The sequence below is a fragment of the Chenopodium album genome, chromosome 2 (assembly GCF_948465745.1).
Source record: "Chenopodium album chromosome 2, dcCheAlbu1.1, whole genome shotgun sequence".
In the NCBI taxonomy this organism is placed as follows: Eukaryota; Viridiplantae; Streptophyta; class Magnoliopsida; order Caryophyllales; family Amaranthaceae; genus Chenopodium; species Chenopodium album.
In genome coordinates, this window is record NC_137835.1 from 54,456,467 (window position 1) to 54,479,414 (window position 22,948).

Genomic DNA, 22,948 nt, shown 5'->3' on the forward strand with positions numbered 1-22,948 from the left:
GCTACATCATGAATAAACTGTTAGTAACTTCAATTAAAATATAAATCAAATTAAAACAATTAAACTAAATAAAAGTAGAGTTAATTTGGTCCAAACCCTCAGTTAGTTATACCTTTCACGCCTTGGTTTAAGTATAGAACTTTGGGTATTGTATGGACTCCTTGGAGTGCTTAAGGGAAAAATGGTGTAATTAGGAATATAGGTTTAAGGCTTAGAATATGAGAGAGAGAAGAAGAATGATTTCTGGTGTAAAAGAGAGGAAGAGAGAAGGATTTGATGATCAAGCTTCTTGATTCTTGAAAAAGGGAGATATGAACTCTATTTATATGGAAAAAAGAGGGGTCGAATCAAGAAAAGATAAGAATTCGAATCGGATAAAATCCTTGCAATAGGCAGCAGTTTTTACGGTTTTTGTTTTTATCATATCTTTTGATCCAAAAATCGGAATAAGATAAATGAGATATCGTTGGAAAGCTCTTGAAGTCTACTTTCTAACCCAATTAGAATCAGATTAAAATACTTTGTATAACAAAACATATAGCCGAAATAGTGAGACGGTGTCAGTTTTGGATAGAATTTGACATTTTATTCATATCTTTTCCGTTATAGCTCGGAATTGATATTATAATATATCATTGGAAAGATAATTTCAAGGGATATCAAATAATATAAAATTCAGATAAAAAATATGAGGTACGAAATTCATATCTGTCTATCTTTGAACGCCTTTCAATTCAGATAAAATAGGACTTTAAAAAAAGGAGTTTTATTCAATTTCGAACTCTTTAATCTTATCTTTTCAAAAAGGATAATAAAGATATTTTAGAAACTTATAGAAGCTTCCAATTAATCCTAATTGGTTTTGGAATGGGATTAAATAATTTGGACCCTCCTCATGATCATTGGGTCGTAGGTAAGGTGGGCTTAGGTTCGGTTTGGGCTCAGTTTAATATTTTGGTCATAACTTAGTCGTTATAACTCGGATTTGGGCTTATAATATATCGTTGGAAAGATGTTTTAAATCCCCATCCAATTATTCAATCATTGGACCAATATTATGGACCAAAATAAACTGGATTAAACGTTTTTAAAAAAAGGATACGAAATGAATGATTTTAAAGGACACGAAATGAATTATTTTAGGTTTAAAGGCACGAAAGGAGGATAATAAGTTATGGTTTGGGGAAATGGGATAGGAATTGGGTTGGTTTATGAAATGGAAATATGGATTTAAGCACTTCAAGATTAAATACTCAACCCGACCAATAATAGCGGTGAAAGGTTGTTCATCATCGGGTTTGGTTTTGGGGAGACATTTTTAGGTGTCTACAGAAGCCCCCACTTTGACTGAGTTTGTAGAAACGTCAGTTTCGAAAACGATAGTCAAAGTAGTTGATAGGGACGGAGAATGATTTAAGACGTTTTGCGATCCTAAATCACTCTGTATACGCCGATACCTGCAAAAAATGTTAATTCGACAGATAAAAGAGTAAGGGATAGAACACTTATCTGACACCAGTGTATTGGTGACAAATGAGTTTGGTATTTTCCTATGCTTGAAGGAATCCACCGGATGACGTTTGTTGAAATGCTTTCCATGCTTGACGAAAGTCGAAAGATGAGTTTGGTAGCTTTCTAAGCCTGAAGAAACCTACCGGATGACACTTTCCATGCTTGAGGAAAGTCGACATATAATTTAGGCGTTTTTCTATGCTTGAAGAAATCCACCGATAATGCTTTCCATGCTTGAGGAAAGCCGACAAAGGAATTTGGCGGTTTTCTATGCTTGAAGAAATCCACCGGATAATATTTTCCATGCTTGAGGAAAGTCGACAAATGATGAGATTGAAAGTCTCTATGTATCGAGAACCTTGCGTCATGAAAGGATGGTGGTTCGATTGTCCCCGAACGTGGGCTGTAGATGGTCCGCTTGTCCCCGGACGTGGGCTGTAGATGGTCCGCTTGTCCCCGGACGTGGGCTGTAAATGGTCCGCTTGTCCCCGGACGTGGGCTGTAAATGGTCCGCTTGTCCCCGGACGTGGGCTGTAGATAAGACCTGCAAATGAAAATTTGCCAAGGGACTCGTATATACTGTGATTGACTTGACCAACTGACTTGACCAAGTTTGACTTGACATGACATGACATGTGTATGACTTGTGATTGTGTGTGTCTTGAGTGAGTGTGTGCACTGACATAAGCAATTAAAAATGCAAAAGCAAAAATTTTCCGTCATTTTTGTCATGAGTGGAGGGTACTGACTTTCTCCCGAGAAAGAAAGACGTGAAAAATAAAGTTTTGTTTTTTAACTTCCCCAAAATAAAAGTCATGATAAGAAAAGGGAAGAAGTTTTGAACTTCTTTGTTGAGCAAGACGAAATGAATTACATGGATTTTCTTCTTGTCATATTGAACTGTCCGTCTTGAGTATAATGTATGCATGATGTATGTGCTAAGGCTAGGAGGCTAAGGAAAATTACGTCATGTGACATGATAGATGAATGAACTTAGGTCATGGAGCTAAGCATCACATATGGTGTAAAGAAACGATCTTGAACGTTACTTAAACTTGGAAGCTAAGCACATATATAGATGAAGTGATCGATGAGTGTCGCATAATGAATGTCACATAGGTCAAGGAGCTAAGAACGATATGCTTTTTATTATTACAATTCATTGATATAGAAATGTTACTCAGCACATTATGCGATGCATGAAACAATGAACATTGCTCAGGTCAAGAAGCTAAGCAAGTATACTACAAGATTTGATGATAAAGGGTTCCTAAGGGAAATATGATATGGATATGTATGTGTGAAAGAAGTGTGTGAAAGTGATACTAAGGTGAGGCTGCAAAGGTTATGGTGATGGAAATATATGTGTGAACAGTCGAAGATGATGAATCTTTAGGCTGGGTAAGCTAATGTGATGTGGGTTCAAGCCCCCAAGTCTAGCTCTAAATGGGTAGGGATATAGATATAAGCATTGGATATTCTTTGACTCGATCATGAATAGATATGAATATGAATGTGGCCGCACCTCAATGTGAGGTTGCCTACGTATCCGTTAGGAATCAGGCCGAATGTAGCTCTAACCGAACTTTGCACAAGTGTATGTACACCTCAAAGAGGTCTTTTAAGGGTTGTAATGTGGTTAAGTTGATGGTTTAAGGAAGAAAGGGGTAAAAGGCTCAAGACCCGAGAGAAGCCCCTAAGATATGCAATTGTGTATTAGACTTTGCAAGTTTTATTTTTCTTATATTTTTTTGTTTTGAATTTTGCAAGTTTATTTTCATTTTTTTCTTCTTTTTTTTGCTTTTTTTTTCATTCTTTTGAATCAATGTGGGCAATCTCAGATCATGCGGTCTAACACTCATTTAGCATTCATGTTTCTAAGGCACGGTGCCAAGCACTCGATAAGAGACGCAATTCGAGACGTGTTCGTATCAAAGACATTGGAACACTTGCCTTTAGACATTGTTTTATTGTTGCTTTGATGCTTTTTTTTATTTGCTTTTTACTTGCCTTTTGAATGTTATACAATTACACATATTCCAATCCAGGGTTAAGTGAATGTGGGTTGAATAAATGAGGCTAACCGTTAGACGAGGCTCAAAATGGTTGATGAAGAAATGGAATGTGATTGAACGGTTAACAGGGAATGACAGGGTTGCAAAGGTGCCTCAAGTCATTGGTTTACCTTGGGTTTAGTTCGGTAATTGATTTTTTTTTGTTTTATTTTTATTTATTTCAATTTTTTTTTTTCTAATGACATGATCGAATGAAAAGGAAAGAAATGCAGATTGATGAAAAAGGTAAGAAATGTGACACATAGACACATGGATAAGGAGAACCTATGCTAGACTTTTTAGGGGGAAGGGTTTGAAACAAAAGAAGAAGAAAACATGAAATCTTGGTGAGAATCTTGCATCGTGCATTGTCTTCATGGCTGTTTATGAGTTACTTCTAGCTTCCTGCTGAGGAAAATAGTTTCATGTTGTTGATGTTTTGATTGGAAGGAAAGAAGAAAGGAGTGACGTTCCCCTTATTCTTCCAACTATTGCTTAGTGATTTTAGACTCAAGTACTGTGTAAGGATGATTTCACTTAATGCATTCACTCAATACTCAGATTGGAAAGGAAGAGTGTATGAAACAATTTTGAAATCTGATGGGAAATACTCCACTCATTCCTATTACGACGAAAAATGACGCATGCATGGTCCTAATATACGATCATAAACAATATAGTGCATTACTCGAAGACAAAGTGTTTGCAATGACTCAACATGTGTGATTAGGTGAGTTTATTAAGACTCGTGGTATGATCGCATGGCTAGACATGAGGACGTTGTGAAAAACAAAAAACCCAATGACCAAATAGCACGGAAGACTAAAAGACAAACTAACTTGATTAATTTTGTCCAATTTTAATGTTTATGCTATTTACTAGGTGAAAACGGTCCATTGGAAATCGTTAGTCATAAATAAGATCAACCACAATCAAAGACAAAGAACACATGTTAAGGTTAGCACAAATTAAAAAAAATCACAAGAAACTAGGAAGAGGACTAGAATTCTAGAAGAGTTAAGACTCATGGGTATAAAAAAAAATCTATAATCCTATGTTATACGATTTGACACGGATTAAAGGATTTGGCTAATACTAACTTGACACGAAAAGATTAAAAAAAATTAAAAAAAATTAAAAGATAGTTGACACTAAAAAGACACCTAAATTGGACAGGTTGTAGTGTATTGGTTATAAATTTTTATCTGTGACTCTGATTGATACGAAACCAACGCCAAATGAAAGATAAAACCCACGGCTACAGATCCATAGGTGGCAGGACACGTAACTCTTTCTAGAACTCCGTCTATCACTAAAACAAGTTGACTCTTGTGCAGTATACATGAATAAAAATCCGGGTGACTCAAAAATAAAAAAATAAAAATCTATGGCTTGACTCTAATAATAAAAAAAGGGGTTTGATAAGAGAAAAAAAAATTAATTAAAAAAAGGTCAATAAAAAAAATGCAAACATAAGCATATAGTCACGCATGATGCAATGAAATTCGCAACCTAAAGTCAAGTTCTATGTTCGACTATGGTCAAGCTTTTGGGTATCAAAGGGTACCATGGTTAAGAGTTTGGACGCGTTAGCAAGGCAGCCTCCCTTGAGGGTGTATGCCAATGGGCGGCTCCGCAAGTTCGTAATGAAATCGAACTCGACTCCATAGTTTGGGTGGATTTAAAAACTCGGATGAACCTTCTTGCCATGAGCGTTTTCAGGTTGATAGAGCATAAATCCCCCGGGCTAGCCACATACGTAGAACATGTACTATTGTGGCAAAATAGGTAAGCTAAAATGCATATGAATATGTTACAATGCCAATTAAATCACAGGAATATTATTCAATAATCTTTTAAGTCTCATCCACTCATCTCAATTAAATACCGATCACTCAAATCGATATATAACCAAGAATCCTCCCCAGTGGAGTCGCCAAATTGTAGGCGTAGCTCGAAGGCGCCTACATAAAAGCATGTTGTGAATATGCTTGGCACTCATAGGAAATGGGAATTGACATTACGATTAGGGACAAAGAAAAGTAGGGAGCCGCCAACAAGTTTTTAAGGAACTTGTAAACCGTTCACGGATCATAAAAAGCAACCACGAATAAAGGGACAACGAAGGCAACAACGACTGACCCGTGAAGGTTACACACCATTCATAATCCATGAGATTACTAGCTCCATATGGTTCGGAACCACGAAAGGAGGATCGGGGATGATGGTACGAAGTGAGTCATGGAGTCACATTCGCCCGTATTGGCCTCTACTCGATTCTTACAGTGAAAAGTGATTCCTGCGATCTCAAAGCAAGGCATACACACAAAATATTCAATTCGCTCCAAACTATTATTAAGCTAAATTGGTTGAATATTAATGCAACATATAATTCTAAAATATTAGTGATCACTTGATTTAACAACAAGATTAAAAAGGAACCTAAGCCGGTTGTCCAAATTATCTTATTAGGCGTGATTTTCAATTACATATTCCCTTTAACATGCAATATGGTGATAAAAAATAATAATAGAACAAACATTAATATTGGAAGCAATTTAACAATAAATTGTTAGTCAAATCAAATATAAAATTAACCTAATCATGGTACTAGCAATATTAAAATAAAATAAGAGTAATTAAATTGATTAATTACTCACATTCTGCGCGTTCCTTTAAATTGCTACATCATGAATAAACTGTTAGTAACTTCAATTAAAATATAAATCAAATTAAAACAATTAAACTAGATAAAAGTAGAGTTAATTTGGTCCAATCCCTCAGTTAGTTATACCTTTCACGCCTTGGTTTAAGTATAGAACTTTGGGTATTGTATGGACTCCTTGGAGTGCTTAAGGGAAGAATGGTGTAATTAGGAATATAGGTTTAAGGCTTAGAATATGAGAGAGAGAAGAAGAATGATTTTTGGTGTAAAAGAGAGGAAGAGAGAAGGATTTGATGATCAAGCTTCTTGATTCTTGAAAAAGGGGAGATATGAACTCTATTTATGGGGAAAAAAGAGGGGTCGAATCATGAAAAGATAAGAATTCGAATCGGATAAAATCCTTGCATTAGACAGCAGTTTTTACGGTTTTGGTTTTTATCATATCTTTTGATCCAAAAATCGGAATAAGATAAATAAGATATCGTTGGAAAGATCTTGAAGTCTACTTTCTAACACAATTAGAATCAGATTAAAATATTTTGTATAACAAAATATATAGCCGAAATAGTGAAACGGTGTCAGTTTTGGATAGAGTTTGACATTTTATTCATATCTTTTCCGTTATAGCTCGGAATTGATATTATAATATATCATTGGAAAGATAATTTCAAGGGCTATCCAACCATATAAAATTCAGATAAAAAAATGAGGCACGAAATTCATATCTGTCTATCTTTGAACGTCTTTCAATTTCAGATAAAATAGGACTTTTAAAAAGAGGAGTTTTAATCAATTTCGAACTCTTTAATTTTATCTTTTCAAAAAGGATAATTAAGATATTTTAGAAACTTATAGAAGCTTTCAATTAATCCTAATTTGTTTTGGAATGGGATTAAATAATTTGGACCCTCCTCATGATCATTGGGTCGTAGGTAAGGTGGGCTTAGGTTCGGTTTGGGCTCAGTTTAATATTTTGGCCATAACTTATTCGTTATAACTCGGATTTGGGCTTATAATATATCGTTGGAAAGCTGTTTTAAATCCCCATCCAATTATACCAATCATTGGACCCATATTATAGACCAAAATAAACTGGATTAAACGTTTTTATAAAAAGGATACGAAATGAATAATTTTAAAGGACGCGAAATGAATTATTTTAGGTTTAAAGGCACGAAAAGAGGAAAATAAGTTATGGTTTGGGGAAATGGGATAGGAATTGGGTTGGTTTATGAAATGGAAATGTGGATTTAAGCACTTCAAGATTAAATACTCAACCTGACCAATAATGGCGGTGAAAGGTTGTTCATCATCGGGTTTTGTTTTGGGGAGACATTTTTAGGTGTCTACAGAAGCCCCCACTTTGACTGAGTTTGTAGAAACGTCAATTTTGAAAACGATAGTCAAAGTAGTCGATAGGGACGGAGAATGATTTAAGACGTTCTGCGATCCTAAATCACTCTGTATACGCCGATACCTGCAAAAAATGTTAATTACACAGATAAAAGAGTAAGGGATAGAATACTTATCTGACACCAGTGTATCGGTGATAAATGAGTTTGGTATTTTCCCATGCTTGAAGGAATCCACCGGATGACGTTTGTTGAAATGCTTTCCATGCTTGAGGAAAGTCGACAAATGAGTTGGTAGCGTTCTAAGCCTGAAGAAACCTACCGGATGACACTTTCCATCCTTGAGGAAAGTCGACATATGATTTAGGCGTTTTCTATGCTTGAAGAAATCCACCGATAATGCTTTCCATGCTTGAGGATAGCCGACAAAGGAATTTGGCGGTTTTTTATGCTTGAAGAAATCCACCGGATAATATTTTCCATGCTTGAGGAAAGTCGACAGATGATGAGATTGCAAGTCTCTGTGTATCGAGAACCTTGCATCATGAAATGATGGTGGTTCGATTGTCCCCGAACGTGGGCTGTAGATGGTCCGCTTGTCCCCGGACGTGGGCTGTGGTTGGTTCCCTTGTCCCCAAACGTGGGCTGTAGATGGTCCGCTAGTCCCCGGACGTGGGCTGTAGATGGTCCGCTTGTCCCCGGACGTGGGCTGTAAATGGTCCGCTTGTCCCCGGACGTGGGCTGTAGATAAGACCTGCAAAAGAAAATTTGCCAAGGGACTCGGATATACTGTGATTGACTTGATCAACTGACTTGACCAAGTTTGACTTGACATGACATGACATGTGTATGACTTGTGATTGTGTGTGTCTTGAGTGAGTGTTTGCACTGACATAAGCAATTAAAAATGCAAAAGCAAAATTTTTCCGTCATTTTTGTCATGAGTGGAGGGTACTGACTTTCTCCCGAGAAAGAAAGACGTGAAAAATAAAGTTTTGTTTTTTAACTTCCCCAAAATAAAAGTCATGATAAGAAAAGGGAAGAAGTTTTGAACTTCTTTGTTGAGCAAGACGAAATGAATCACATGGATTTTCTTCTTGTCATATTGAATTCCCCGTCTTGAGTATAATGTATGCATGATGTATGTTCTTAGGCTAGGAGGATAAGGACAATTACGTCATGTGACACGATAGATGAATGAACTTAGGTCATGGAGCTAAGCATCACATATGGTGTAAAGAAACGATCTTTAACGTTACTTAGGTTTGGAAGCTAAGCACGTATATAGATGAAGTGATCGATGAGTATCGCATAATGAATGTCACATAGGTCAAGGAGCTAAGAACGATATGTTTTGTATTATTACAAATCATTGATATAGAAATGTTACTCAGCACATTATGCGATGCATGAAACAATGAACATTGCTCAGGTCAAGAAGCTAAGCAAGTATACAACAAGATTTCATGATAAAGGGTTCCTAAGGGAAAGATGATATGGATATGTATGAGTGAAAGAAGTGTGTGAAAGTGATACTAAGGTGAGGCTGCAAAGGTTATGGTGATGGAAATATATGTGTGAACAGTCGAAGATGATGACTCTTTAGGCTGGGTAAGCTAATGTGATGTGGGTTCAAGCCCCCAAGTCTAGCTCTAAATGGGTAGGGATATAGAGATAAGCATTGGATATTCTTTGACTCGATCATGAATAGATATGAATATGAATGTGGTCGCACCTCAATGTGTGGTTGCCTACGTATCCGTTAGGAATCAGGCCGAACGTAGCTCTAACCGAACTTTGCACAAGTGTATGTACACCTCAAAGAGGTCTTTCAAGGGTTGTAATGTGGTTAAGTTGATGGTTTAAGGAAGAAAGGGGTAAAAGGCTCAAGACCTGAGAGAAGCCCCTAAGATATGCAATTGTGTATTAGACTTTGCAAGTTTTATTTTTCATATATTTTTTTGAATTGAATTTTGCAAGTTTATTTTCATTTTTTTCTTCTTTCTTTTGCTTTTTTTTTTCATTCTTTTGAATCAATGTGGGCAATCTCAGATCGTGCGGTCCATCACTCACTTAGCATTCATGTTTCTCAGGCACGGTGCCAAGCACTCGATAAGAGACGCAATTCAAGACGTGTTCGTATCAAAGACATTGGAACACTTGCCTTTAGACATTGTTTTATTGTTGATTTGCCTCTTTTTTTTTATTTGCTTTTTACTTGCCTTTTGAATGTTATACAATTACACATCTTCCAATCCCAGGGTTAAGTGAATGTGGGTTGTATAAATGAGGCTAACCGTTAGACGAGGCTCAAAATGGTTGATGAAGAAATGGAATGTGATTGAACGGTTAACAGGGAATGACAAGGTTGCAAAGGTGCCTCAAGTCATTGGTGTACCTTGGGTTTAGTTTGGTAATTGATTTTTTTTTTATTGTTTTATTTTTATTTATTTTTTTATTTTTTTTCTAATGACATAATCGAATGAAAAGGAAAGAAATGCTCATTGATGAAAAAGGTTAGAAATGTGAGACATAGACACATGGATAAGGAGAACCTATGCTAGACTTTTTAGGGGGAAGGGTTTGAAACGAAAGAAGAAGAAAACATGAAATCTTGGTGAGAATCTTGCATCGTGCATTGTCTTCATGGCTGTTTATGAGTTACTTCTAGCTTCCTGCTGAGGAAAATAGTTTCATGTTGTTGATGTTTTGATTGGAAGGAAAGAAGGAAGGAGTGACGTTTCCCTTATTCTTCCAACTATTGCTTAGTGATTTTAGACTCAAGTACTGTGTAAGGATGATTTCACTTAATGCATTCACTCAATACTCGGATTGGAAAGGAAGAGTGTATGAAACAATTTTGAAATCTGATGGGAAATACTCCACTCATTCCTATTACGACGGAAAATGACGCATGCATGGTCCTAATATACGATCATAAACAATATAGTGCATTACTCGAAGACAAAGTGTTTGCAATGACTCAACATGTGTGATTAGGTGAGTTTATTAAGACTCGTGGTATGATCGCATGGCTAGACATGAGGACGTTGTGAAAAACAAAAAAACCCAATGACCAAATAGCACGGAAGACTAAAAGACAAACTAACTTGATTAATTTTGTCCAATTTTAATGTTTATGCTATTTACTAGGTGAAAACGGTCCATTGGAAATCGTTAGTCATAAATAAGATCAACCACAATCAAAGACAAAGAACACTTGTTAAGGTTAGCATAAATTAAAAAAATCACAAGAAACTAGGAAGAGGACTAGAATTCTAGAAGAGTTAAGACTCATGGGTATAAAAAAAAATCTATAATCCTATGTTATATGATTTGACACGGATTAAAGGATTTGGCTAATACATTGACACGAAAAGATTAAAAAAAAAATTTAAAATAAAACAAAAGAAAGTTGATGCTAAAAAGACACCTAAACTGGATAGGCTGTAGTATATTGGTTATAAATTTTTATCTGTGACTCTGATTGAGACGAAACCAACGCCAAATGAAAGATAAAACCCGGGGTTACAGATCCATAGGTGGAAGGACACGTAACTCTTTGTAGAACTCCGTCTATGACTAAAACAAGTTGACTCCTGTGCAGTATACGGGAATAAAAATCCGGGTGACTCAAAAATTAAAAAAAAAATCTATGGCTTGACTCTAATAATAAAAAAAAGGGGTTTGATAAGATAAAAAAAATAATTAAAAAAAGGTCAATAAAAAAATGCACACATAAGCATATAGTCACGCATGATGCAATGAAGTTCGCAACCTAAAGTCAAGTTCTATGTTCGACTATGGTCAAGCTTTTGGGTGTCAAAGGGTACCATGGTTAAGAGTTTGGACGCGTTAGCAAGGCAGCCTCCCTTGAGGGTGTATGCCAACGGGCGGCTCCGTGAGTTCGTAATGAAATCGAACTCAAATCCATGGTTTGGGTGGATTTAAAAACTCTGATGAACCTAATTGCCATGAGCGTTTTCGGGTTGATAGAGCATAAATCCCCCGGGCTAGCCACATACGTATAACACGTACTATTGTGGCAAAATAGGTAAGCTAAAATGCATATGCATATGTTACAATGCCAATTAAATCACAGGAATATTATTCAAGAATCTTTCAAGTCTCATCCACTCATCTCAATTAAATATCAATCACTCAAATCGATAAATAACCAAGAATCCTCCCCAGTGGAGTCGCCAAATTGTAGGCGTCGCTCGAAGTGCGCCTACGTAAAAGCATGTTGTGAATATGCTTGGCACTCATAGGAAATGGGAATTGACATTACGATTAGGGACAAAGCAAAGTAGGGAGCCGCCAACAAGTTTTTGAGGAACTTGTAAACCGTTCACGGATCATAAAAAGCAACCACGAATAAAGGGACAACGAAGGCAACAACGACTGACCCGTGAAGGTTACACCCCATTCATAATCCATGAGATTACTAACTCCATATGGTTCAGAACCACGAAAGGAGGATCGGGGATGATGGTACGAAGTGAGTCATGAAGTCACATTCGCCCGTATTGGCCTCTACTCGATTCTTACAGTGAAAAGTGATTCCTGCGATCTCAAAGGCATACAAACAAAATATTCAATTCGCTCCAAACTATTATTAAGCTAAATTGGTTGAATATTAATGCAACATATAATTCTAAAATATTAGTGATCACTTGATTTAACAACAAGATTAAAAAGGAACCTAAGCCGGTTGTCCAAATTATCTTATTAGGCGTGATTTTCAATTACATATTCCCTTTAACATGCAATATGGTGATAAAAAATAATAATAGAACAAACATTAATATTGGAAGCAATTTAACAATAAACTGTTAGTCAAATCAAATATAAAATTAACCTAATCATGGTACTAGCAATATTAAAATAAAATAAGAGTAATTAAATTGATTAATTACTCACATTCTGCGCGTTCCTTTAAATTGCTACATCATGAATAAACTGTTAGTAACTTCAATTAAAATATAAATCAAATTAAAACAATTAAACTATATAAAAGTAGAGTTAATTTGGTCCAAACCCTCAGTTAGTTATACCTTTCACGCCTTGGTTTAAGTATAGAACTTTGGGTATTGTATGGACTCCTTGGAGTGCTTAAGGGAAGAATGGTGTAATTCGGAATATAGGTTTAAGGCTTAGAATATGAGAGAGAGAAGAAGAATGATTTTTGGTGTAAAAGAGAGGAAGAGAGAAGGATTTGATGATCAAGCTTCTTGATTCTTGAAAAAGGGGAGATATGAACTCTATTTATGGGGAAAAAAGAGGGGTCGAATCATGAAAAGATAAGAATTCGAATCGGATAAAATCCTTGCATTAGACAGCAGTTTTTACGATTTTGGTTTTTATCATATCTTTTGATCCAAAAATCGGAATAAGATAAATAAGATATCGTTGGAAAGATCTTGAAGTCTACTTTCTAACACAATTAGAATCAGTTTAAAATATTTTGTATAACAAAATATATAGCCGAAATAGTGAAACGGTGTCAGTTTTGGATAGAGTTTGACATTTTATTCATATCTTTTCCGTTATAGCTCGGAATTGATATTATAATATATCATTGGAAAGATAATTTCAAGGGCTATCCAACCATATAAAATTCAGATAAAAAAATGAGGCACGAAATTCATATCTGTCTATCTTTGAACGTCTTTCAATTTCAGATAAAATAGGACTTTTAAAAAGAGGAGTTTTAATCAATTTCGAACTCTTTAATTTTATCTTTTCAAAAAGGATAATTAAGATATTTTAGAAACTTATAGAAGCTTCCAATTAATCCTAATTGGTTTTGGAATGGGATTAAATAATTTGGACCCTCCTCATGATCATTGGGTCGTAGGTAAGGTGGGCTTAGGTTCGGTTTGGGCTCAGTTTAATATTTTGGCCATAACTTATTCTTTATAACTCGGATTTGGGCAATTTTTCCATATAGGAAAAATTGCTCCCATTAATCTGAAATTTGGCTCGTCCGCCGAAAATAATCCCAACTTTCGTTTATTATCTATTGCACCGAACTTTGGGGGGTATTAATTTTCGTTGCACCCAACTTACCTGCAACCGGTTAATCCGGTCAACATTTGTATGTTACATTTTTTTTTGGACACGTGTCACTACATGAATGGTTAAATAAAAAAATTTAAAAAAAAAACAAAATTTAAAAAAAAAATAAAACAAAATTAAAAAAAAAAAAAAAAAAAAACCCAGTCACCCCTTAACGGCAGCCACCGTTAATGGCAGTGGGGGAGGATATAGGAAGGGGTGAGGCCGGATTTGGTCGGAAACGAAGGGGAAGGGGGAGGAAACGACGGGGAGGGGGAAACGGCGAAAACGAAGGGGAAGGGGAAGGGGATTCGGGTCGGAAAACGGCGGGGGAGAGGGGAGTGACGGAGGAAATAGGGGTGGGGGAGGGGTTTTCGGGGGTGGGGAAAGGGAAAGGGGGAGTTTTGAGGGAAGGGGGAGGGTTGTGCGGCGGTTTCAGGGAGTGAGGGAGGGGTTTTCGGGGGTGGGGGAATGGTTTTCGGGGGTGGGGGAAGGGAAAGGGTGGGTTTCGAGGTAGGGGGAAGGCTGGGCGGCGGTTTCCGGCAGCAAGGGAGGGGTTTTTCGAGGGTGGGGGTGATTTTCCGGCGTGGTGGGGGTGGGGGTGTGGTGGCAGCCGCTGGGCGTGGGTGGTTTGTGGGTTTTTTTTTTATTTTTTTGTTTTTTTTTCAAAAAAAAAATTAAGCCAATCATACGTTGACACGTGTCTAGGTAACTTGATACATCAGGTTAGATGACCTGTTGGGTGCAACGAAAATTAATACCCCCCAAAGTTCGGTGCAATAGATAATAAACGAAAGTTGGGATTATTTTCGGTGGACGAGGGAAAGTTCAGATTAATGGGAGCAATTTTTCCTATAATATATATCGGTGGAAAGCTATTTTAAAGCCCCATCTAATTATTCAATCATTGGACCCAGATTATGGACCAAAATAAACTGGATTAAACGTATTTATAAAAAGGATACGAAATGAATGATTTTAAAGGACACGAAATTAATTATTTTTGGTTTAAAGGCACGAAAAGAGGAAAATAAGTTATGGTTTGGGGAAATGGGATAGGAATTGGGTTGGTTTATGAAATGGAAATATGGATTTAAGCACTCCAAGATTAAATACTCAACCCGACCAATAATGGCGGTGAAAAGTTGTTCATCATCGGGTTTGGTTTTGGGAGACATTTTTAGGTGTCTACACCTGCCCATTTTTTTCCCACCGGTTTTTAAAAACCGGTGGCCATTACTCGGTGCCCAATTATAATTTTCTACTAGTGTACGGGTCCCTTTTGACTTTCTCTTAGAGAGTTCTATGTCGACCTCCCTTTGGCCCTTTATTGAGATGTTATTGTTTCCATGGGCTGAGAGACGTTAGGAGAAGATGACGCCTGGTAGTATTGTTAGCGAAGCGGTGTCGCTCTAGCTGAATGTTTTTTTAAACCGACCTAAATTATTATTACTAATCGTTGGTTATGCTAATGAGATATGATAATATATAAATTATTTGTAGAAAACAGACAAAATTTATGTATTATTTAAGAAATTCTACTAAGCAAACATGATGCTTTGAGGCCTTTGACCCAAGTGTTCATCTTCTGAAATGAAAAAAGTATTCAGCAAGATCTGCTGTGTTCAATTATATTTTGCACCTTTGTCTTCAATGATGTGAAGCATATACTCTATCTCGTCCTTGACCTCACTCATTGAAGGACGATTGTGCCGTTGCTCATCCAAACAAGAAATAGCCAGAATTCCAATCAACTTCATAGTTTCCAGCTCTAATTTGCTGGCTCCTTTTTCCAGAAAGGGATCTACTGCATCCAGCAGTTTTTGCTGATTTACCATTTTCCTCATGTATGAAACAAGGCTTACATTTTCAACCTCTCTGCTAAAATCGATAGCTTTCCGTGTTGTAAGTAGCTCTAGCAGAACAACACCAAAGCTATACACATCGCTCTTGTCTGTCAATTGCATGTCTCGATAGTACTGAGGATCAAGATACCCCAAAGTCCCCTGAGCACAAGTAGTCATATGTGTTGCTTCATCATCCACTATTCTTGAGAGACCAAAATCTGAGATCTTGATATCTAGCTTTTCATTGAGTAAGATGTTGCTTGTCTTAATGTCTCGATGGATGATAGGAGGAACAGAAGAGAAATGCAGATATGTAAGGCCTTCAGCTATCTGACGTGCCATTGCCAGTCTTTGATTCCAATTCAAGGGTGCTTCAATATGATCATTAGAACAAGATACGTGTAGTCGATCATAAAGCGTTCCATTGGAAATGTATTCGTACACCAGAACTGGCTCCTCCAACTCAACACAACACCCTAGTAGCCTAACCAAACTCCGATGATTCACTTGGCATAATATCCGCACTTCATTTAGCACTTGATCATTACCTTTTGTGTTTCCAAAAATAGCCCTTTTTACTGCTATTATAGTGCCATCTTGTAGGATGCCTTTGTATACTTCACCAAATCCTCCCGAACCTAGAACATTTTCTTTTGAGAAATTTCCTGTTGATACTCTTATCTCTTTTGCTGAAAAGAGCTTAGCTGATCTCCCACTTGAATTGTTTGCATTTAAGATCTGTTGACGTTCTCTTACTAATTGCTCACGTGCTTTTCGTTTGATTCGTCGAAGATGGATGTATACTAGGATTGCAAATGATCCTAGAATTGCTATTATACCTCCAGTGTATGTTAAAGCTGAAACAAAATAAGCAAATTTTTTATCTTGAAATAAAACTGAGTATGATTAGTCAAAGAAACTCCATGTACATTTATTTTTTATTTTTTTATGACAAAACTATGTACAATTATAATTGTAGTAAATGTATTTTAATGTGTGTATGTTGTTTAATACACACATTGGCAAATCTTATAAGTCCATGTACCTGCAATCATCTTTTTTCGTTTTCTTTTTCTTCGACATTTGCTGGTTTCACATTTCACCTCTGCAATAGATCAAGAGTCTAATATCATTAGAGGGACGTTTAAGGAAAATTTTGGAACAAATTCATCAAATGGTATTACCTTACATAATTGATATACATTTCGCTTTTTGAATATTAAATTGAGAGTTATTTATTTAACCTATTAAACGATTCCAAAGTAGCACAACAGAGCTAATCAAAGCAAATACGATGCTTTTGTTGCAGCATGACTTGTAATTAATTAATCATAGTTTATACAAGCTTGACTGAAACTAACTTCTAAAGTAAAAAACTAGAAAAAATTAAGAAATTTTGTCAAGAACTAGCGCGTGTTTTGAAAATAATTATTTATTAAATTTTTATGTAAAAAAATTACCCTAAACTTGTAAAAAGTTTAAGTAGATCTATCACTCTAATAATTCAAATAAGAATATTATTATTATTTAAATTGACTAAATTACCTTTCATAAAGGTAAAAAATGATAAAAAGTGACATTGAAATATCAGAGATTCTAGCAAAAATTGTTAGAATGGTAGTGCTACTTTAATTTTTTTACAATTTTGTGATAGTTATGTTAATCACGTGCTTTCACTGTTGACAAAATTTCCAAAAAATTAATACTCCCCCGGTATATACTCGTATATTATTTGACAGTGTCATAACTCCTAAATTTGACTTCATTATGAGTAATTTAATCATTCAACAAATTCGTACTGTACATATTTCAACTAGATGCATTATTTATAGTTTTATACTGAAACTCTGTTTCAACAGATATATTGGACTAGCAAACTATTTTTTAGAAGTGAAGAAAGATTTAATTAACTTACTAGAACACGCTCCTTTAATGGGATCCCATTTATATGGCACTTTGCAGAGGCATCTCTTCGGTCCTTTTACAGCGCTAGGCACACATGATGACTTTGGCAACTTTTTGCAGTCTATATCAGTTGAGCAGACTGGTTCAGGAGGCAGAACCCAGTTTATTGCTATTCCAGGCTTTGGCCATTTACTTACGGGCAGTGGAGTATTCAATGACAATCCTACGAAGCTTGTGTACACAGCACATTTCTCCGGTGCTAACTTTATGTTGTGATCATTTTGGGAACCTCCTCCCGTAAAAGAGCAACATATATGTTTATCCTTACATCTTGATGCGACCTCTTTCTTTTCTTTCATATACCTGCAGGAAAATAATGAAGGTTAATTTGTAACGACGACAAAAAAGCCTAACAGTTTGTTCGGATAAAGAAAGTGGATGTAAAAAAAAGGGGAGGGAGGAGAAGAGGAGGGGAGGGAAAGAGAGGGGAGCGAGGAATGAGGAGCTTTCCTTCCAAATCTCTCCATTGTTGGAGGGATCAATTTCCTACAATTTAATCATTTTATTTCTCTCCCCTCCAATTCTCTCTTTCCTCATTTGCTATCCAAATTAAAGATACTCCATCTCTCCATTTCTCTTCCCTTCCTTTCTATCCATTTCCTTCAATCCAAACACACCGTAAATGACCAGAGTAGAAGTAGCAATATCATGCCTGAAACAGATACTACTGGATGAACAGTTCATCGCTGATATAAAAGCAAGAGGTTGACAGTTCAGTTTAAGAACGGTGTTGTCGCTGCTGATATTAAAAGGAAGCTTCTCGTCGAGCCAGAGACCTCCAGCATGATAATCAGTGGTGATGCAGGTGCTACCATTGAAGCCTGGAGGATGGATTATCAGCTGCTGGCTCTTCGGAGTTATCGAGGTGATCACGTATGATGAACCATTTAAGGCATCAAACCATAAAGTTCCTTTTGTGCATCGGACCTTATAGAATGGACTGCCACAGGCTGGTGAAGTGCTGAGTGGAAATGGTACAGGCTTTGTGCCGCAGTTGGGGCAGTTTAGAATTGCAGTGGCTGAGCTGGTGGCGGGGAGAAGCAGTGCTAAGTTGAGCAGTAGGAAATGAATGGAAGAACTATTTTGCATTATGTGGATCGGAGCTGAAGGATTGTGTGTATGGGTACTGCGCATAGTGATTGTTATTCGTAAACGGAGCTTGCAAGGCAAGCTGTCACTTGTAAGATTAGTGTACTCGGAAGTTGAAACAAAGTGCACATGTTTCTTTATTGTGCCAATCATTCTCTCTTCCTCTTTTGCTGTTTTCGAAACTTCTATTATAGTCATCAACTAGTTAAAGTCCCGTACAATGCATGGATTTTATAAAATTTTTTAACAAACTATAACATTAATTTAACAATTTTATATAAACAAAAAATTACATTTATAAACTTAAACTGACATCAAGTTTTTTTTTTTTTTTTTACAATAATGCATGTAAATTTATAAGGCTACTGATGTGTTAAACTTTATAAATATGAAAAAAAAAAAAAATTAGAGTCTATTCATTATTTAGAACCCATGCTATATACCATGTCATGTCTTTATTTTGTTGACATCATTTGACATACACATTGGTTTATACAAGTTTAGTTAACTTCAACTTTAGTTTTTATATGTAAAAATCAAATTCTTAAAAATGACTGAGACATAGGTTTTTATATATTAACCTATTAACCTATACTAAAAGCGAATCCATTTATGACACTTGTCATTATTACATTGTGTCATCACTTGTTTCGCTTTTAGTACTAAGTTATTGATTGGTTATTGATGATTAGAACCCATGTTATATACCTTATCACGTTCTTATTTTGTTGACATAGTTTGACATACACATTGGTTTATACAAGTTTTGTTAACTTCAACTTTAGTTTTCTATATATATGTAAAATTCAAATTCTTAAAAATGAGTGAGGCATAGGTTTTTATTATAATATATAAATAAGGTGAGGAAAATAATGAAACTTCATATACTATTATTATAAAAAAAATATTAGCATGAGATTAATATAGAAGTAAGGCTTTCCCAAATTATAAATTAGCACGAGATTATTATAGAAATATTAGCATGAGAATATTGTAGAAATCTTGGAGAATATTACAAAAATTATTTAATATAAAATATATACATATTAGAATATTTCATTAGGTGAATATTATAGGGTATAAATAATTTTCATGAAGAATTGACAAAATAATAAAAAAAAAAAAAAAAACGACAAAATAAAAAAGGAAAGAAAAAATGGAGGGAAAATTTTTAACCATTGAATGACATGTGTCAACAATGGTTTCGATTTTAGTATGTATAAGTTATTGATATATGTAAAATTCAAATCTTAAAAATGAGTGAGTTATAGGTTTTTATTATAATATATAAGTAAGGTGAGGAAAATAATGAAACTTCATATACTATTATTAAAAAAAATAAAATATTAGCATGAGATTAAAATAGAAGTAAGGCTTTCCCAAATTATAAATTAGCACGAGATTATTATAGAAATATTAGCATGAGAATATTGTATAAATCTTGGAGAATATTACAAAAACATTACTTAATATAAAATATATACATATAAGAATATTTCATTAGGTGAATATTATAGGGTATATATAATTTTCATGAAGAATTGATAAAATATAAAAAAAAAACGACAAAATAAAAAAGGAAAGAAAAAATGGAGGGAAAATTTTTAGCTAGTGAATGACATCTGGTTTCGCTTTTAGTATTAAGTTATTGATTATTGATTGATGATTATGGTAGAGTGGTAGACAATATGGAATAATACAAATAGTACTCCCTCATGTATTTTTTTTTAGGGTTACACTTAACAAATACAATTGTGTGTGTGTGTGTGTTTTTTTTTTTTTTTTTAAATGTTACACTTCTTTGTTAAGCAAAAAAACTACATTCATTACTTTATATATCTCCTCTGTTGGTACTCACCTAAACCTACTGCTACGAATTTTAATTTTTATTATTTCCTCTTACATTCACTACTTTTCGATAAATTATTAACCATTTTATCCTTATACAATTTTTGTAATACTCCAACACCCTATCCATTTACCTCTTACTCCCTCTGTCCCTAAATAATTGAGACGCACGTTAGATAATTTTACACTATTCGATATTAACTTTGAATATAGTTTTTATTAACACAATAAAAATATATTTTATCATAAATTATGTCGTTAGATAGATAGTGATATGAAGTTTCATAATATAACTTTTTTTTATTTATAATTTTCGTTAGTATTTGCTTATGCAAATATAAGGTCAAATTAGTGTTATGTGCAAAGTTTAATTTGACCGTGTCCATTATTCTTAGAAAGTGAAATTATTTTATTTAAGTCAATTAAATTGTCTAAAATAATTTACGGATCAAATAGGATGAAGGGAGTATTATATTTTTTTTGAAGGGAAAAATAATTTTAATAATAATTAGCCATACGAAATTTACAATAATAAATTTGTAAGCAAAAAATTTAGAGAAAAAACTTAATGTTTTCAATCAAAATCATAATTTTTTTTTCCATATTCAGCTTAGCTAATACTCGATTGCTTCTAACTTGATGTGGCAATGAATTTTGATATCTTTGCATCTTTTCAATTAAAGATTTTCACATTAAGCGCTGATGTTTGTCATTTTGATTATAAACATGATGACATTACTTAACCCCATGCGAATTTGGATCGCCATCCCATTTATTAAAACCCTAATATAATAGAATTCTCATCATAGATGAAAATAAAAAACCTAGAAAGTTAAGAAGAAGACTCTTACAGATGGCGAAAACAATAAATTTATTTGTATTAAAGAAATGCATTCGAAAATCAGATTATTTTCTAGCCTAAGCCAATATGATGAGAGGTAAAGAGAGGGAAAAAGACAAGTTTGAGCACAAATTTTATAAGTGGTTGGTCGCAAGGTGTGACTAGTAGGGCTGAGCAAAACTACCCGAAAAACCGATCCGTAACCGTTCCGAAAATTAGGGTACCCGATCCCGATAACCATAACAGTTCGGGTACCCGTTCCGATAATTTGTTATCGGGTATGGTTTTGGGTATCGTTTTAAAATTAACGGTTACCCGATCCGATCCGATAAACATTTTTTTTTTTACTTTTTTTCTCTACTTAAATCTATTAATATAAATCTAAACTTTTACTTTACTTCATAATCACTTTATAATATCAATGATTAGTAATATTATTAATAATTTGGTCAAGATCATATGGTATTGTTTTTAATTAGTTATAAATTATATCATAATAACTACATAACTAAGTTTAATTATCATTATTGGATATCTTATTGGGTACCCGATAACCGATCCGAAAATCCGGGTACCCGAACATATCGGTTCCGGTTATGGGTATCACTTTTAGTAATTTTGGTTATCTGGTACCCAAACCGTTAGTACTAACGGTACGGGTACCCATCCCATGCTCACCCCTAGTGACTAGTCATCACAAGGGTTACATTCAGTTAGTGTTATAAAGTTAGTCAATATTGTAAAAGTTACTTTGTTCTTTTATAGTTGGTGGGCTGGCCGCACACAAGATGTGATGATGTTGGAGAGCCTTTTAAGAGTTTTGACATTTATAAATAAACTATAACACCATAATTAAAATTATGCTGTAAATGTGTTTGTAATGAATCTTATAGTAGTCATTAAACTTGTTGGAGAAAAAAAAAAACCCCTTTATCTTGACACATTTAGCAACGGACTTCATTTTTTTATTAAAATGGATTCACAATATTTTATTATTCACATGTATGTCATTGATGAGCGTCATTTATGGCGCTCAAAAGAATAAGATTTATTTTCTTTTTCTATATTTTATTTTATTATTTTCATATAATTTTCTTAGTTTTTTTTTTTATTTTACATTTTAATAACACATTTTAGTTCTCGATTAGTTTTTATGAGTTTTCATATTTTTATTTCTTAATCCGTAAATTTAGTTTAGTTTTTTTTTTTCTCCTCTTAATTGGTGTCTTGTGTAGGTGTTTGTTCGGGGTCAAGATGTCTGTTTCAATTCCATTTGCAAGTTCAAGTTGCCGCGCTCTCATCGTTCTTGGTGATGAACACACTAGTGGAAAATTTTTCATTCGTATCATGCTATTTGTAACGAGCAAAGCTATGCTCGTTACATTAAATATATCCGCAATGGTCAAAATAGGAGTCTGTTACAAATATATAATATTTGTACCCGGCAAAATAATGCCCGTTACAAATATATAATATTCGTAACGGGAAAAATACTGCCCGTTACAAATATTATATTATTCATAACAGGCATATTGTGCCCGTTACAGATAATTTAGTTCAACTGATCATGAGAGGAGCCCAAAGCCCATAGCCAATTAGTTATTATATTAGGGTTTCACTCTTAGAGTACAGCCATCCATTGCCCTCTTTGGTGGTCATGAAGAGAAAGAATTTCCAAAAAATATTAAAATAATAAAAGGGAGTGATTTTTGAGG

At 34.8% G+C, this 22,948-nt stretch overlaps 1 pseudogene across 1 annotated transcript; it reads right to left on the reverse strand.

Annotated features, from left to right (window-relative positions):
* Positions 1-15,124: 15,124 nt before the first annotated feature.
* On the reverse strand, positions 15,125-18,742 carry LOC145572785 (wall-associated receptor kinase-like 20; annotated as a pseudogene). Its single transcript, XR_014096927.1, has 4 exons — positions 18,073-18,742; positions 17,406-17,804; positions 16,536-16,595; positions 15,125-16,347 (listed from the first exon to the last, which is right to left on the reverse strand). The product of XR_014096927.1 is annotated as a wall-associated receptor kinase-like 20 (transcript).
* Between the last annotated feature and the right edge of the window lie 4,206 nt (positions 18,743-22,948).